Source organism: Lissotriton helveticus, chromosome 5_1 (genome assembly GCF_964261635.1).
Source record: "Lissotriton helveticus chromosome 5_1, aLisHel1.1, whole genome shotgun sequence".
NCBI lineage: Eukaryota > Metazoa > Chordata > Amphibia > Caudata > Salamandridae > Lissotriton > Lissotriton helveticus.
This window is the reverse complement of record NC_136065.1, coordinates 330,137,529-330,155,205: the sequence shown is the minus strand read 5'-3', so window position 1 is coordinate 330,155,205 and position 17,677 is coordinate 330,137,529. Positions and strand designations below refer to the sequence as shown.

The window sequence follows — 17,677 nt, the reverse complement described above, 5'->3', positions numbered from 1 at the left end:
CTCTGGTCTACTGTCAGCGAGATGAATGGCTGAGAAGAAAATGTTCCAGCAGATAAGCATCAGCGTGGCAAGTAAAACCGGTAAGTATTCAGTATAGCACAAAAAATAATGGCTTTCCGCAGCAGCTTTTATTCCTGCTGCAACTAAACTCCAAAACAACAAATTCTGGGGCATAATATCAAGAACGGCATTAGAAATTATCTCCAGATTAGCCCATGTTCTGGTGTCAACATGGGCTTCTATTGGAATTCTCCAGGGCATATCATCAAGCCCATTATTGGCGCTTTAGCGGTAGTTTTCTGCCGCTAAACCAGCGATCATTTTAATGCCGTCCTTGATAATATGCCCCTCTGCGGACTTACAGAATGGGCGTTGCCTCCGGCACACAGAACGTAGTAAAAAAAGACTAGACAGCGTCCTGTGCACTGGCCCGTTTCCTGGTCACGGCTGCATCGGAGAGCTTGTAGAAGAGCCGTGACAGCCATGACACTCCATTATTCCACATTTCAGATAGGCTTCACACTCAAAAACAAAAGAAAGTATTCCAAATGTGTTGCATAATACATTTGTGTAGTCCAAATATAAGAAGAAAATCCATGCAAGGGATGATAGACTTTATTTTGTTTTTATGATTTCAATATGAATCACAGACAACACGTTCCATCCCAGAAGCAACAGCACTTCTACAAGCCCGTCAGACACAAAAATCACAACAGACATTCATAAAGCAACAATTAGTGAAACAAACTACATAATTAAAAAGAGCCATATCTGCATTCAGCCAAATTGCCAAGGGGCAAACAACTGCATCATCATCTGTCCCTAAAACAGGAAAGATAAGCATGCATCATACACATTTTATTTATACATTCTAACCTTTGTACAACAACTTGGCCCAAATCTCAGTTTCATCTGCCAATACAATGTAAAAAAAAACATGTATTTATTATCTGTGTAACCAGTGTATATATTTTATTTTGAGGCACCTATCTGATTTAACAACCTATGCTATCATAATTCTGTAATAAACGTTATCAATTAAGCTAAAGGCGTGTTATCCAGGCTTTCCCTGTCCTTCCTCTTCACTTCTCCAATCCCCTCCCCAACCTCCACCCCCACCCATAATCACCCCATCACCCATCACCCACCACCCACCACCCCCTACTCTACTCCCGCCTCAACTTTCTACAACCCTCCCTCCCACTCTATATAGCTACTTCTCTCCTCTATCTTGTTTCTCTTCTCACTCTCCCCTCCCAAGCCACAATGCTACCTTGGGGTATCCCACATCACAAACTACCAACTAAAACTCTATAGTTCCTCAATTACCTCTAGGACTTTGGGGTAACACAGTTCTATGCTCCAAAGATACCATGATTTGTCGTAACTTCATGCCTCCTTGATACCAAATCTCCTTTGAAATTCATTATGTAACTATTGTCGCTTATCATTCTCCAATATGCGATGTCTTTATTTCTTCCCTCTGTACTGTAAGTGTACTGTTTCCTTTATAAAAATGTCAATAAAAATAATTTGAAATAAAGTCGACTTGTCATCACAACCAGTATACTTCACACATATTTCTAAAATTACATTTAAAAAATCACCATAAAAAGGCAATCAACCAATATTCCCACTCCTTATCAGTGTATGTCATTCAGTGTTTCAAATATTTCTTTAGAGAAGCAATCAATTTCATTGTAATGGTATAAATGCCCATGCTAAAATATCCTGTGCTCCTTCCATACCGAACTTAGCTCCTCTGTATTTTTGAGTATGCCTTGTTTTTTTTCAATCCAAATGAACTGAATATTCCTTCATCAAGTCAGTAGTCCCCTATAAATAAAGAATTGCAACATAGAATATATCTCAATCAACATATTGCAGTGTACAGCACCTGTATGCCATAAAACTATGCTTACATCACACTCTAAAAAATAAAAAGAGTTCTAGGAATATATTCACATAAATCCCAAACCAAGAGATTTCTCATTACAGTATGGAATACTATCATAACATGTGTATTTGCAAACCACACGTTTACCCCGTCATGGTCTCTTGCTGCTGAACAACAGATGTTTATTGTTACCCACCTCGATGGTACTCATTTTATCAAACTCAGATGGATGAAAGGCTGAGTGGGCCTGCCGGATTTGAACCTGTGACCATGAGGTCAAAAACAGGCCACTGCAGTGGATGCAGTAGTCCACTGAGCCACCAGACCGAGCTATTACAACTGAACCTCTCTCCAACTTCTGTATACTCTAGGTGGGAAAGATTTGTTGCACATAATGGCTGTCAGCCATCTTTGAGTGGGCGGCAGACCACTTAAAAACCTTGTTACTTATTGAGTTTGCAGAGACAACAATAGAATGTGGACTTCAGGTTTGCTCCCTTTTACGCCAACCTGTTTATGGGTTGGTTTGAGAAGGGGCGGTGGCAAGCCTGGTCCAGAGAAACCTTGGAATGGGTACATCATATCCATTTCTTAGGCTTTTAAATGGGCTACCTAGACAACAATAGTTACAATGTTACTATAATCATGTCCTTTCACAAAGCCTGCATGGCTTTTTTTTTTAAAGATCTGTTACTTTGTAGCTCAGATCAGCCAACAGCATGTAACAGTGTATGTATTTTACAGACTGACTGTCAGTGCCCGCCAAGCACGTGTCATAAAAGTGATCAGCTTTGGGGAAATGCTCTTTATTCAGAGAAAATGTGTTGAGGATGCTTAATGTATAATAATCAATCATATAATCCAGAGAAGTTATAACCCTAACAGTTTGAAAAAGACCAAACAGAAAGTGAAAGCAATTCCTAGAGAGAGTCGTACCAATGCTAAAAAGAAGGAAAGAGACAGCTGATTAGTGTTTATAACAACCCACGATCAGTCAACAGATATATAATATTCTCAACAAATATTGGGATCTACATGACAGTAAAAAATAGAGTTTGTGATGAATTGAGACCTATCCTGCTTCCAATATTTCGTCCAGTACAGCAGAATGACATCGGTTTGATAGTTCTCAATTTTTGCAAATCCTATCCCATGGTCTTGATTTAAGGAATACCTTTCACTAAATTGAGCTAGAGAACAATTCTACCTACTTGACTTCCGTTATTATGTTACAGAATGCCTTCAGGTTTAAAAGTATGCACTTTGACCTTGATTCAGCTCTGTCTTTGTTTGAAAGACCCACACTGGCAAAGGCATAATATCCTTCCAAGATTATATCCTTGTGTTTGGTGAGAATGCCTGAGAGCATGAGAAAGAGTTAGAGAGAGCTTAGTATTTGTTAAGTGAGAGGGTTTGCAAATAGGTAAATGCAGTTTTCGTAAAAGACAGACTGAGTATTTATATAATGTTATTACATGAGAAGGGGGTCTTACCCAACCTATGCCAGGCCCTATTCCATGCACCCTATTCGGTTGACAAGGTACAGCTCATGAGATTATTTGACTATTATTCCAAGTTTGTAAAGAACTTTGTTGATAAAATCGAACATTTCAAAAGGTTGGTAAAGAAAACTACACCAATGTTAGGGGATAGGTCCTGCCAAAGGTGTTTTAACGCCACCAATAAGTCAACTCAGTTAAAGCCTTCAAGTGTTTTGATTCCAGTTTGACGAGTATTATCACAGTAGTTGCTAGGAGAATGGCATTGTGCAGTATTAAATTAGTTTAGTGATCAAGAGGAATGTAGCACTACCATTAAGAACATTAAAAACGACAGAGCACCATTATTCAGTGAGAGAAAAGGTGACACTGCTTTGGACTTGGGCTGTGGAGATTTCAAACAGTTCGTATGGAGTAATACATTCATGATCCAGGCAGATCAAACCCGCTTGCGTACATTTTATATAGGGTGAAAAAAGAGGAAATTGTTCAGCTTGCTTGATGTCTTTAGATGCACGCATCAATGAATTATCAGCGAGACAATTGTCTCATTGTCAGCAGGAAGAATGCACTCCCAGATTGTCTGTCATGGTTGCCTATTGAGACTTGTGATGGTGTGAAATTACAGGAAGATGCATCATTGCTAGTTTGGATATAAAAGAATGTACAGATGTGTATTGATGAAGAAGAATGGGTGAGCTCAATGTGGGATGATCCATTCTTTTTTACCTCATGAAGTATATGAAATTGGTTGGCCTAAAATAAGACATTGTCAAAAAAAAATACAATGCTTTTGAAAGGTGAAAGATGAGCTTTCAGAGGAGGACAGTTTTGTGCAGAAATTATAAATTAATCCCTCTGCCAATGCTTAGTCATAAATTGCTTGTGGTTGCTTATGCCAGTCACATTGAAGGAGTAAAAAAAGCAGAGAATGTTATTTTGGTGTTTGGGCACGGGTGACATTGACATCCTGGTGTAGGGTTTTATGGAATTTTGTGGGGATGTCAAGTCCATGTGTACACATCGGGCTCCTCTTCAGCCTATAGTTCCACTTGTTGTGCCGAGGCACACAATCAGTATTGATTTCATAGGCCCTTTTCAGTGATTTAAACCTGCGTTTGGGTATCTTGTGGTGCTGACTGATTATTTCCCAAAATGGTTTGAAATTGAGTGGCAGATTGTTCGGTATGCCACTCCACAATTGGTTGTGAGATTTTTTGAAGGACATTTGTTTCCAGGAAGGTATCCCATCTATTAACATTAGCGATAACAGAGTGCAGTTTATGTTGCATAAAATTACCAGTATCCTCAAGGTGAATCGGATCGAACACAAGAGGACTACTTTAAACCATCCTCAAGTCAAGAGATTGGTGGAAAGAGCTAATCTTGTCATCAAAGGTTGCATGTAGTGGCCATTGGCTTCAAATTGTAATGTTTTGATGCTTTAAAATATTTGATTAGCGCTTATAAGACTATACTACATTTTGAAAGTAATGAAACCCCATTTGTTGCTTAGAGGTCATCAGGCATCACGTGTTTGGGGTCCTCGATGGGTTCTTGCTATATATAAGCATGTTTGGACAGATCTGATGCTGTGTGTGGAAAAGTATTGTGACAAGGTGGGAAAAAGGATGTCTAAGAGTTAAGGTGAGATAGACGAAGTGCAATGATGATAAGTATAAGGTTGTTTCTGTAAGTGTAAAACGCGAGGACTAGGCAAGATTGAGAAACTCAAACTAAAGGTGATTCAGCCTATTGTAAGCTCTGCAAAGAGTTGAAGTTGATAAGAGTATTGGCCCTCATTTATGAGGTTTTGTCGTAGGGCAGCGCTGCAAGACTTTCTGCGGCACTGCCCTACGAAAAAAGAAAAGGGTAGGAATGTTCCGTATCTATCAAATGCAGTGCATTCCTGTCCTTTTCCCCTGTGCTGGCTCACAATGGGCTGCTGTGCTCCAACACAGGCAGCTTTGCACCATGGTGCAAGGGAGTCTGCTTTGTGGAGATGATTGTTTTTATGCAGGAAGGGAGACCTTCCAGCACAAAAACAAACACAAGAGGCTTTTCCTCTTTCTATGTGTGCTGCAAAATGCAGCACCCATAGAAAAAGGAAAAAATGAGGAGAAATAAAGCTATTTCTCCTCGTTGTGCCTCCCAGGGTTGTATGTTTTTGGCGCTACTTCAGAGGTACGATTTGTCATAAATATGGGGCAGTGTTAAAAGCCATGGGTGTTGCTGGGAACGCCCTCAACAACACCCAATTGCACTCCCCTTTAACACTGAAAATTGTGTTAAAGTAAACTATATTTACAAGGCAGCATAGAGCCAAAAAAAGTGCCTTAGTGCTGCCTGGAAAATATGGAGCAGGCTTCTGCAACACCGGAGTGTCGCAAAAAGTGATGTACCGACAGTGCAAATGGTTTATAAATATGCACCCCTGTTTGCATATACGACAGGGAGTGGGTAAATGTCAACTGTGTGTGGAAATAGCAGAGACATTGGGTTTGCTAGGAGCAAGATGTTGAGGATTATTCTGTATGGGTCTGGCATTAAGGTCACAAGGTAGTATAGCAAGTTATGAGAGGTATGGTAAGGCACCTTTGTTTATGTCTTGTGTGACGAGTCTAAAGAAGCTTGTATGAGAGGGAGTGTCATCATCAGTGTGTCACGGGTGATAAGCAGTTGTACTGGAGCGCGGTCCTGGTTGACAGTGAGAGTTATGGTGGTTCTCATGATCTTGCGGGAAAGCACATAAATTATTGAAGCAATGTTCACCCCATTATTGTATATTTATTATTTGGTAACTGTCAAAGTTCAGCAAGATGTATGTGATTTATGTTTTTTTTGTTTATTGGGAAGTGTAAACATTCAACTGTTGTTTTGTGCGAATGGGACAGTGTCATGATGTGATTTACTGAATGATCTTGAAGGCGGCCTCGTGCATGGAATCCTGAGTTGTCCGCGAGGACAACCGTTGCTTTACCTGCGTCACTCGACCGTTGAAGTGCATGCTGGGATGGAGCGCCTCTCTAAGGCCGCCTCCCCGCCTCATACACCCTCTTCTGTCGATAAAGGGTTGAACCCTCCTGTCCTCCTATTGTCTTTGCAGCCTGCTTCAAAGATCTCTGTGGTTTCCAGTTCCCTTGAGCCTCATAGTATTGATTTATATGAGATTCTTGAAATAAGCCCGAATGAGTCTGAAAATGTTATTTTCTGTCTGAGAAACGATTCACTTTGTGATGTTTAATTTATGATGGAGTCAGACCGTTCTTCAAGCTCTCTTTGGTGGGGTTTGAACACACGTAGCTCTTTCAAAAGTGATACTGCACTTGCTGCCCCTGGAAGTAGTACCTTTAGGATTATAGTTAGGCATACTTCTTCGGTTTTCATGACTCTCCAGTGGTGGCAATGGGTGAACAGTTATGGCCTTCTCTATGCTCTTCAAACCTTCAAATACCGAGCCCGTCTCATAACTTAACCGGGGCCCCAAAATGCCCACATTATTTCTCACAAAAGTACTATAATTTTGAGTATTACAAGCAAGTTAAAGCATTTTAGTGAGGCCTGCAGACACACTCATCGATTAACGTAGAGAAAGTGATATTTCATAGTGTTTTTTTATTTACCACTAGCTTACCCGTCGAGCGTTGCTGCGATCTCTGAAGAAAGGAAATTCAAGGAAACTCGTTATGATAACATTTAATTTACATGTGTCATTTTTATTGAAACGTATTCATTTTAATATGGAAAACATTTCAAAGTGTCGTTTTAATTCTATTTATTTATTAGAGTGCTTGTGGATACACGATTTTTTGTTTTTCCGTCTGGTACGTACATCAGTATTCGAAAGATTATGAGGGCCCTTGGGGGCCGATATTTAAAAAACATTTATGTCAGAAACCTTCACGGAAGTGTACTCAACAACTTCCCAAAGTTTCCGGCAATCGGATGAATGGTGTTTTAATTCTATTTATTTATTCGAGTGCTTGTGGATACACAATTGTTTGTTTTTCCGTATTGTGCGAACATCAGTATTCGAAAGATTATGATGGCCCTGGGGGGCCGATATTTAAAAAAAAAACTTATGCCAGAAACCTTTGCGGAAGTGTACTCAACCACTTCCCAAAGTTTCATGGCGATCGGATGAATGGTGTTTTAATTCTATTTATTTATTCGAGTGCTTGTGGATACACCATTTTTTGTTTTTCCATCTGGTGCGTACATCAGTATTCGAAAGATTATGAGGGCCCTGGGGGGCCGATATTTTAAAAAATGTTATGCCAGAAACCTTCGCGGGAGAGTACTTAACAACTTCCCAAAGTTTCATGGTGATCGGATGAATGGTGTAGTAATGCATAAAGGACAAACAGACAGACAGACAGACAGACCGACAGACATACTTTTGTTTTTATATATATAGACAATAAATATATGCATCGCAAGGAAACCAAACATTTCAAATGAGTTAGCGGAGTAAGGGGCCTTTTCGAAGAATAGTTTCAAAGCAATATTTTGTGCTACTTTCTATTTACAATAAATTCTCAATTTGATATTAAAAATATAAGCAAATGTGTCAAACTTTGTGAAAGACTTCAGCCTGCGAGCAAGAAATTTTGACAAAAAAATGAAGCTACTATGCCTGGTCCCCCACCTTAGTTTCACCCACTCTCAGTACCATTTTTGCTCCACCACATAAACTGCAGCCTTAATTGGCAGATGGTTGGGTACACTACCTGGTGCCCCTGGACTTTCTTAACTACCGTACTGTTCACTGTGAAGCATATCCACTCTGGCTACACCCATGACTGGCCCACCCCAGCTCAAAGACAGACAGACAGACACACACACACACGCAAAAATGTAGACACACCTCTGTTTCTGCAAATTTTCCCAGAATCCAGTTCGACCCGTGTGATGCTGTTGCACTTTCTACCAACCTGTAGTGCAGACTGTCGCGACAAGCAAGTGAAAGCGATGTGGTGTAGAATAATGAGTGCCGATGGCCAGAACCTGCAACCACCTGCACACATTAAGCACTGAGCTGTATCGCCTTCAGTCTTTCCCGCCACTTTAACCATCAACACTTTTGATATTTTTGAGGCAATAGTTACAATGTTGACAGGGAAAATGCAAGTCCCATAATGCAATGTGCTGTGGTCTGAAACACCATGAGTGTGTGATGGTGCGGCGCAAGAAGACATGGACTTACTGGACCGGTATGAGCCCTTTGAATATTTCTAATGCTCAGTTTTCCTTTAAAGGCCCTTTCACTTGTCAGATTGCCAACATGTTATTGGCAGAGTTAGCACCATAAAAGTGGCCACAATATAATCAGATTTAAGGTCTGAGGCAGTGGGGGTTTTAATTATTCTAAACAAGAAATAACAACTGCAAGAGATAAGATTGGAAATTAGCTAAACCAACAGGAAGTGGGGCACGGCAGTCCTCTTTCTAGCACTTGTGAGACTTTTTTTCTACATTTATTTATATTTTCAAAACTTTCAATATACAGCACACTAGGAGAGGGAGAGAAATTAATACATCACTTTTTGTCTTGGATGATTCAGTATAATAAAGAAAAACATCAGTAAAAACATTACGAGGGATATGTACAAGGAAGTGACAGAGCGCGGCGTTAGCCTCTTTGGCTTAACGCAGCGCTCTGTCACTTCTGAAACGCAAGGCTGCACCATATTTACAAGAATGTGGTGCAGACTTGCATTTCCTCCTGCAATGGCTCTAAGATTAGTGTTGTAACATGCAATCTATGTTGAGGAGTTGACGCTCCAGCTTATCCTTGTATTCCCCTCCCACTCCCTTCTCCTGAACTTCTTATTGGCTATACCTTGCCTACGTCATGTATCATTAGGCACTGTTGTTTATCGGGCTGTCATTGAAGCCCCAGCTGTTCGCCATACCGGTCCTGCACCGCGGGCCTTTATTTCGTAATTAAACTTACCAATTTAAGTCAACTGCTGCCGTGTATTCATTCGATGACACTTCAGATGGCGACGAGAACGGGACGTTAAAGAGTCCTTCAAGGCCCGCTGGTTGTTACAGAGGATCGTCTTCTTTCTTCAAAATATTTATTTCAAGGCAAGTTATTCAGATATTTCTTTTTTCGGGGCAAAGTGTTCAGCGCTAATTGATTCATTTACTTTTTCATGTGAGGTCGATTGCTGAAGAAAGAGAGTGTTCTTTTGGCTCGAGACTCAGCGACCTCCTAAAAGTTATTTTCAGGCAAGTTATGATATTTCGAATTTTGCCAAAGACATTTTCTAGCGCTAAATCATTTTTTCGTCTACTTTCTTCCATGTGCTGACGTGTTGAAGGGTCACGTTTTGACATCGTTTCGAGGAAGCAAGTAGCATTCTCTTCAGCTGTATTCTGTCAACGGTCACGTCTTGTTCAGCGTCGGCCGTTGGAATTTTCAGTTTAGATTCTTGCAGCCAAGCATTCCTGTCAGCTGTAACTGTCATTGCTGATTAGCTTGCTGACGTCTTCACGTTTCCTACGATCTGGAGCGTGACTCCATTTTGTGTTCAGTAAAATCTTAGTTTTCTCTCAGAATAGCGTTTTTCATGAGAGGATTTTGATGTACATGATATAAAAGGATATTTTCCTGTTTTCAAGTTTATATTTTCCTCACTTCAAAAAGTTATTTTATTTATAAAACTAAATTTAATATTTGGTATTATTTTAGAGAAATTATAGGATTTGTAAAATTTTCTCTTTTCTCTTTTCATAATACGTTTTTAAAATTTCTTTTCTTGTAAAGAAAGAGGTTGAAGGAAAAGTATCAGAAATGTCTACAAATTCAAATATATGTGCTCCAGCTCCATTCTTGAATGATCCAGGGAAACCAAGCATGAAGTGGAAAAACTGGTTGAGGGCTTTTGAAAGTTATTTGATTGCAATAGATGGGAAGAACTATGAACCAGAGAGAAAGGTAGCAATTTTGTTTGGATTATTGGGAGCAAATGGTCAGGAAATTTTCGACAGTTTGCCTGAGTATGAGCCACCCCGGGACAGTTTATTCCTTTAGATGAATACCAAGAGGCGCTCAAACGTTTGGAAAGACAGTTTGGTGAGGAGCCAAATATTATGATTGGGCGTCATCATTTCACTATGCGCAAACAACAAGAAAATGAGACTGTTGAGGAGTATATTGGTGCATTACGTGTATTAGCAACCAAGTGTGAATATAATGACATGGTGGATGTATATATTAGGGATCAGTTTGTTTTTCATTGCCATGAAAAGAAAATACAAGAGAGGCTTTTGTCATGTAAAAATCCTCCTTTACAAGAGGCGATAGATATTGCCAAAGGGATAGAGAGATCTCTTCAGACATCAAAAGTATTATCTGCTTCCTCAAATTCAAGGGCTGAAGTATATGTTGTTAATGATTTAAAACAAAAGTACCCTACTTATGAGAAAAGAAATAGAGATGTCAGGGGCACAGAGTCAAGTGTTATTATTTGTTATAGATGTGGGTCAAAGAACCATAAAGCAGATTTTCAAGGATGCCCAGCACAGGGTAGGAAGTGTACAAAATGTATGAAAATTGGTCATTTCGCAACGAGTTGTAATAATTCCAGATCACAAAAATTGCAGAAGGTGAAAGTTAGTTATGTAAATGATTTTGAGGAAGGTATGTGTGCCAACATTGTTCTGTCAATTGATGATCAATCTGGAAATATTAAGGGTCCATTAGGTATTGCACACATTGGAGATGTAGAGGTAAAGATCATGGCGGATTCAGGATCTCCGATCACTATTATTTCAGATGTGAAATATGCAAAATATTGGCCTAATACAGACTTGTTAGCTACAGATATATTTGCCAAAGCATTTGGAGAGTCTGACATTAATGCATTTGGGTATTTTTATGACATGTTAAATATAAAAGGGAGAATGATTTCCACCAAAATCTATGTGGCTGAAAAAGGAAAAGACATTGTAGGATGGAAAGATTTAGCTAAGCTAGGCATTATACTTAAACCAGGTGCAGATGACCCAATAGTGTTGGATGAAAACTGGCAACAAACATCTATATCTGTGGTGAGTCCAATTTTGAATGGTAACATGGAGAATATTTTTAACAAATATGAATCTTTGTTCGACAATAGAATTGGTTGTATTAAAGGATTCGAGCACGAAATTAAACTGAAGAAAGGTGCAATACCAGTTAAGCACAAGGTAAGAGCAGTTCCTTTATCAGTAAAATCTGAATTGCAAGAACTCTTAAACAAGCTAGTGGAGGAGGAAGTAATTGAGCCAACCAATTCTTCAGAATGGATTTTGGCTATTGTTTTAATTAAAAAACGAAATGGCGAAATCCGTTTATGTGCAGATTTGAGGTCGTTAAATAAAAATATTGTTGTTGATTGTTTCCCTCTGCCAAATATACAGGAGATTTTGGCAGCCACTAGTGGATCAAAATATTTTTCAATTATTGACCTCAAGTCTGCGTATCATCAAGTACAGTTATCAGAAGCGTCGAAGGAGTTGACCACATTCATCACTCCTTTAGGGGCATTCAGATTTAAAAGACTTCCGTTTGGGCTGGCTTCTTCAGCCAGTGTTTTTCAAAAATTGATGGAAGCTATTCTTAGTGGAGTTGATGGGGTTCAAAAATTCCAAGATGACATTCTTATACATGCAAAAACAGTAGAAGAACATAATGAAATATTGGATACTGTTTTGAGAAAATTGTTTGATAGAGGGATGACTGTATCTAAAAACAAGTGCAAATTTTTAAAAAATGAGGTTGAATACTTAGGCCACGTGTTAAGCTGTGAGGGTATCAGACCCAAACTTGATTTAGTTAAAGCCATAACTGATGCCCCAAGGCCCTTTGATAAGGATGCTCTTAGATCATTTCTCGGGCTTAGCGAATATTATTCGCGGTTTGTAGAAAATTATTCTGGAAAAGTTGAACCCCTACGTGTATTGTTGCGCAAAGGAGAGAAATATGTTTGGACTGAGGAACAAGATAAGTCTTTTAAAATGGTCAAAGATGCAATACTCCATGCCCCAACTTTGAAGCCTTACAATCCAGAAGGGCAAAATGTTGTAACTGTGGATGCGAGCTCTGTGGGTATTTGGAGCAGTATTCACACAAAGGGTTGGTAATGAAAATAATACAATTGCATTTATTTCTAGGAGATTACAGGAATCTGAAAGACACTATAGCACCATAGAAAGAGAAGCATTGGCTTGTGTCTGGGCGGTTGAGAAACTGAGAATGTATCTATGGGGTAAAAGTTTCGACTTATTTACAGATCATAAGCCACTCACTTTTCTTATGGATGGTTGTGGTAGAGGGAACGGAAAAATTTCCTCAAGATTGATCAGGATACTGTCGAAATTACAAGAGTATAACTTCACTATCAAACATATTTCTGGAAAATGCAATGTGAGAGCTGATTGTCTCTCACGCCTTCCTCTTGATTGTGATGTTTCTAAAGAATATGATGACACTGAATGTGTAGTCTCTTTTGTAAACAGTAGTAGTCAATTTACCAGTATTTGTGAGGAATCTGATTGGGTTTCACAGCTTAATGATGACCCTGTATTAAGTAAAGTTAAATTATTTATTTCCAGTAGCTGGCCCCCTGTGAGAAATTTGAGTACGGATCTGAGAACGTATGCACAAGTGGCTGATGATTTAAGCATCGAGGATGGTTTCATAATGAGAGGTGAACTTTTGGTACCCCCACCTAAGGTAAGACGAATTCTCTTGCAGAAAGCTCACAAAACTCACCTTGGATCTACATTAACCAAGAAAGCCCTTAAACAGTATTATTGGTGGCCAGGTTTGGACTCTGAGGTTAATTCATATATAGAATCTTGTACCACCTGTTTGAATTCTGACAAACGTTGGAAATCCAGAGTTCAAGAGTTGCAATTAGTGGAAATACCATCTTCCTCTTGGAAAAAAATAGCCATTGATTTTTCTGGCCCTTTTCATGCTTTAGAAAGTTCATGTAAGTTCCTAATGGTGGTGTGTGACTATTACAGTAAATGGGTCTATTTCAAGTTTGTTTCTAACATAGAGTCTAAAACTGTTATTCAATTTCTAGAACAACTTTTTACAATTGAAGGTTTGCCCCATATCTTAGTGTCAGATAATGGTAAGCAGCTGACATCGGAAATGATGACGAATTTTTTAAAGAAAAATCAAATTTCACAAGAAAAAACTCCATTGTACTCTCCCAGATCCAACGGGCAGGTGGAGCGTGTCAACAGATTTATTAAAGATGGAATTCAAATGGCCCTGGCAAACAAATTGTCGGTTGTAGAATTCACTCAAGAGAGAGTGGACATGTTTAACAGAACTGTCAATAACGTTACCAATTTTTCCCCTTTCTTTCTTATGAGAGGTAGACAAGCCGTCACAAGCATCTCACCCAGGCTTTCTGTGTATCAAAAAGGGAAAAGTGACTTTACAGTTGTGGATGATGATAGCCTAAAAGTCAAGAGTTCCATCTGCGAGCAACAACTAAAATCCAAGAAATACTATGATGAGACACATAAAGCAGTTTACAAAGACATTGCTGTAGGGGATTGGGTGTTAGTAAAAAAACCTATTGTAAAACAAAAAGGAGATTCTAAATACTTGGGTCCAAGAGAAGTTGTGGAAGTATCAGGAGGTGCAATTCGTGTGTCGGAGTTGGGTTGGAGGAATAAGAGTGATGTAATCAAAATCAAGGGTTTTCAAAAGAAATTGATGTCTGATTATAAAGATCAGAATGCAGAGTCACTCGCAGATAGCTTTTGGTATGAGTTGACATCTAGTAACGAGAATATGGTTAATGATAAGGAGTCTGAAATGTGTTTCTCTTCAAATCCTTATGATGGAGTTTACCAGCCAAAAGACACAGTTAATGTTGCATTAAGATCAAATAGAGATTTGCGTTTAGATGATATTTCTGCTAATATCCCAGAGTCGAACTCCCAGGTTTCTGCTGCAAATGAATACAATGATGGTGATAGTTTGCAGAATGAGCAAAAGAGGTCATTTTATCCTAATACTGTAGAATCTGCTAGTACAAGTTCAGGAAGAAGGGTTCAAATTCCATGTAAGTTTAGAGATTTTATAATGTATTAATTTCTTTCTGTTCTTTTGAAAGAAAGGGAGATGTTGTAACATGCAATCTATGTTGAGGAGTTGACGCTCCAGCTTATCCTTGTATTCCCCTCCCACTCCCTTCTCCTGAACTTCTTATTGGCTATACCTTGCCTACGTCATGTATCATTAGGCACTGTTGTTTATCGGGCTGTCATTGAAGCCCCAGCTGTTCGCCATACCGGTCCTGCACCGCGGGCCTTTATATCGTAATTAAACTTACCAATTTAAGTCAACTGCTGCCGTGTATTCATTCGATGACACTTCAATTAGCAACTTAGCGCCAACGCAGGAGCCCTTGCACCATAGTGCAAGGGTGTCTGCATGCAGGGGAGGATTGTTTATGTGTAGAAAGGTGTCCCGTCCTGCACATAAAAACTCCTAAAATGCCATTCTGTCATTTTCATGTGTGCTGCTTCATGCAGCACACATTAAAGTGACAAAATTGTTTTTTTGCCAAAGGTTTGTTTATGTACAGGAAGGGACACCAAGGGAAACCATGGCATTTTGCTTTTTCCATGTGTGCTTGAAAAAGCAAAAACGAGGAGAAAAAATGCAATTCTCCTCATTTTGCCAACTTAAGACCAGGATTTACATGATCTTAATTTTGGTGCTGACTTATATGTACAAGGCAGCGTTAAGCCACGATAAGTGGTGTAACGCTGCCTTGTACATAAGGCGCAGCCCTTATCGCCACCACAACATCAGTAAAAGTGACGTTGTGGTGGCGATAGGGGCTTGTACATATGCCCTAACGTTTCTCCCCAGGCTCTTGTGAGGCGAACTGTGCATCCCCATGCATCCCTCTATCAGCAATAAATCATCCATTATGCAACATTACTCAATATTATGCAAGCCTTCTGTCTTGTCATTAAATTACAGAAGCCCAGTCCATGTAGGTTCTAAAAATAGTCTCCAAAACTATGTAAAGCCAAGAAGGACAAGGTGGGGTGACAGACGTAAATATACAAGGAGACGGAGGACGAAGGAATAAAATGGGCATGGGCTGTTCATAATTTAAGGAGGGTATACCCCTTGTCCCCTCAGCCCCCCCTCACAAAGATATAAGGAGAGTGACTATAACTGAAGGAGGAAGTGGAAGTGGTGGGAGTGAGAGGCCAAAGAAAGGTCGTAGAAATATTGCATTATAAGATATTAAGAAGAGAATCTGTGATATACCTTCATACAAGGCAGCTAGATAACCTTAAACTTTGAGCAATTTTGACAAATCTCAAGAGTTAAAATTCATTATGACTGATTAACAGCATGGTTCCAGTAGGCTGGTAATTCGACAGCTATGAATTGTGCCAGGATCTCACGCAAGCAGGTCAATGCCCTGACAGAGTGATTGCTTTAAACATGTCATAAATATAAAGTTACACTAATAACATATAAGTATTTCTAGAGCATCCCAGAGGTGTACACCACCTATGAGTTACAATTTAACATCCTAAACCATTTTTCCATACTATTGATTAATACCACAATGATGGGGCAGTCTTTGCAAAGCCTTTTAGAGACTGTCAAGTATCTGGAGTTGTGAGCCCAGTCAGCTCTGCACTTCCAGTAATCGAAGGACCGGTCACTTGCAGTCCCTTTCATGGTTGTGATGCTGGGATCCAAATGCAAGTTAAGTTCTTCAAGAGATCAATAAAAGTACTTGAAGTGTACCTGAGGTTTCAACAGTGGTTCTTTTAAATATAACACTAGGTTGAAACAAAGCTTACAAGAAAGGTAGTCTGTTTCAGTGATTGTGGTTAAGTTCACAGGAACAGACAACAATATTTAGGGGCACATACACAAAAAACTACCATTCACAGCAGAGTTTTTTTCCCAATTCCTAAAGTGCACACCGGACCATGAACCTTCATGGAACGAACACCTTTAGCACAAATCAGACTTCGAAACTTTAAGTTTTCTGAAGTGCATTTTTATTAAGGTTAGGTGTCATTAAGTAAACTGATGGATCTTAATGTCCTTGTTGGTTTTAAGGAACATCTGGAGATGCCTGCAGAGGTAAAATATTACTGGAAATAGGGCGGAGATAGCACTGGTTAAACGAGTGACGTCAGATCTGGAGGAGCTGAGCCCAACAAGCAGAAATCTGTTTGTTAGGTGGGATGCAAACCTCTACAGAAATATGCCAAGGATGACCAGAGAGGCTGTTGAGTAGGCTTTTATGGTCAATAACAGCAAATACCTCTTGCATGATGAGATGATATAGATGTCTAACTGTATTTGTCGGAGTTCCTACGCGTGCCGTGTACAACTTTTATGGTTGCTGTTTCAGTCTTTCATTGTGGTCTCAATCGATATTATTAGTTCTGGAAGAGGGAATTGTTCTTACATTTCCTATGAAGTTGAATAACAACTGCCATCTGTGCAACATTACCCAGGAACTGTGGATGTGTAATTGGACATTAAATTGTAGAGGTGTCAGGTTCAATTAAAGTTTCTTCAAAAGTGGTAGGATTTGTCCTTTCTTGAAAGGTTCTTGGAAGTTGCCTTAAGAGAAGGACACATTAATGATGTTGATGAAGCTTGTGAAGTGTTATCAGATACAGCCTCCACTATTAAATATGAGATGATATCTACATATTATGATGCTTTCAGAGAATTGAGGTGCGATTTTTGGGAGAGAGGGTCAAAGTGACTTTCTTTGTATGTGTTGAGGGTTGTTTCTGTTGGGGAAGTAACTTAGTTGTCTGGGTTGTCAAAGTGCGGTTTACTGTGTTGATCTTCTCTTTAAAGAAGTTATTGATGTTTGAGTATTTAACCTTTAAGTATTTTAGAGCTACAGCAGAGTGGGATTTAAACAGTGCTTTACTACTTTGAACTATTCTACGCTTGTGTTGAATGCTTAAGGGATGGTCATGGAGTAGGTGGCCTTGGATTCTCTCATTAGTTACCTCTGGTGTGGGTGGGGTGTCTTTGGTACTGCCAAGCCTACATTCAGATTTTTCTAGTGCCTATTGCTTCTACTGCTTTTTCATACCACATTCCCTGTCTATACGTTTTCTGTGTACAATCTTCTGGATTGCTTGCCTTTTGAACACAGCATAAATTGATACTAAGCTTTAGAAAGATTTTCTGAGGTGGGGAAACAAGGAGTTGATAATAGAAGTCAGGGTGAGATTCATTGGCCGGAAT

General features: G+C 39.4%; 1 long non-coding RNA gene across 1 annotated transcript in view; it reads left to right on the top strand.

Annotated features, from left to right (window-relative positions):
- Positions 1-17,677, top strand: part of LOC144753139 (uncharacterized) — a 74,845-nt gene continuing 57,168 nt past the window's right edge. Inside the window, exon 1 of the long non-coding RNA XR_013594218.1 lies at positions 1-80. This is a non-coding gene — a long non-coding RNA (uncharacterized LOC144753139). The remainder of the gene's footprint in view (positions 81-17,677) is intronic.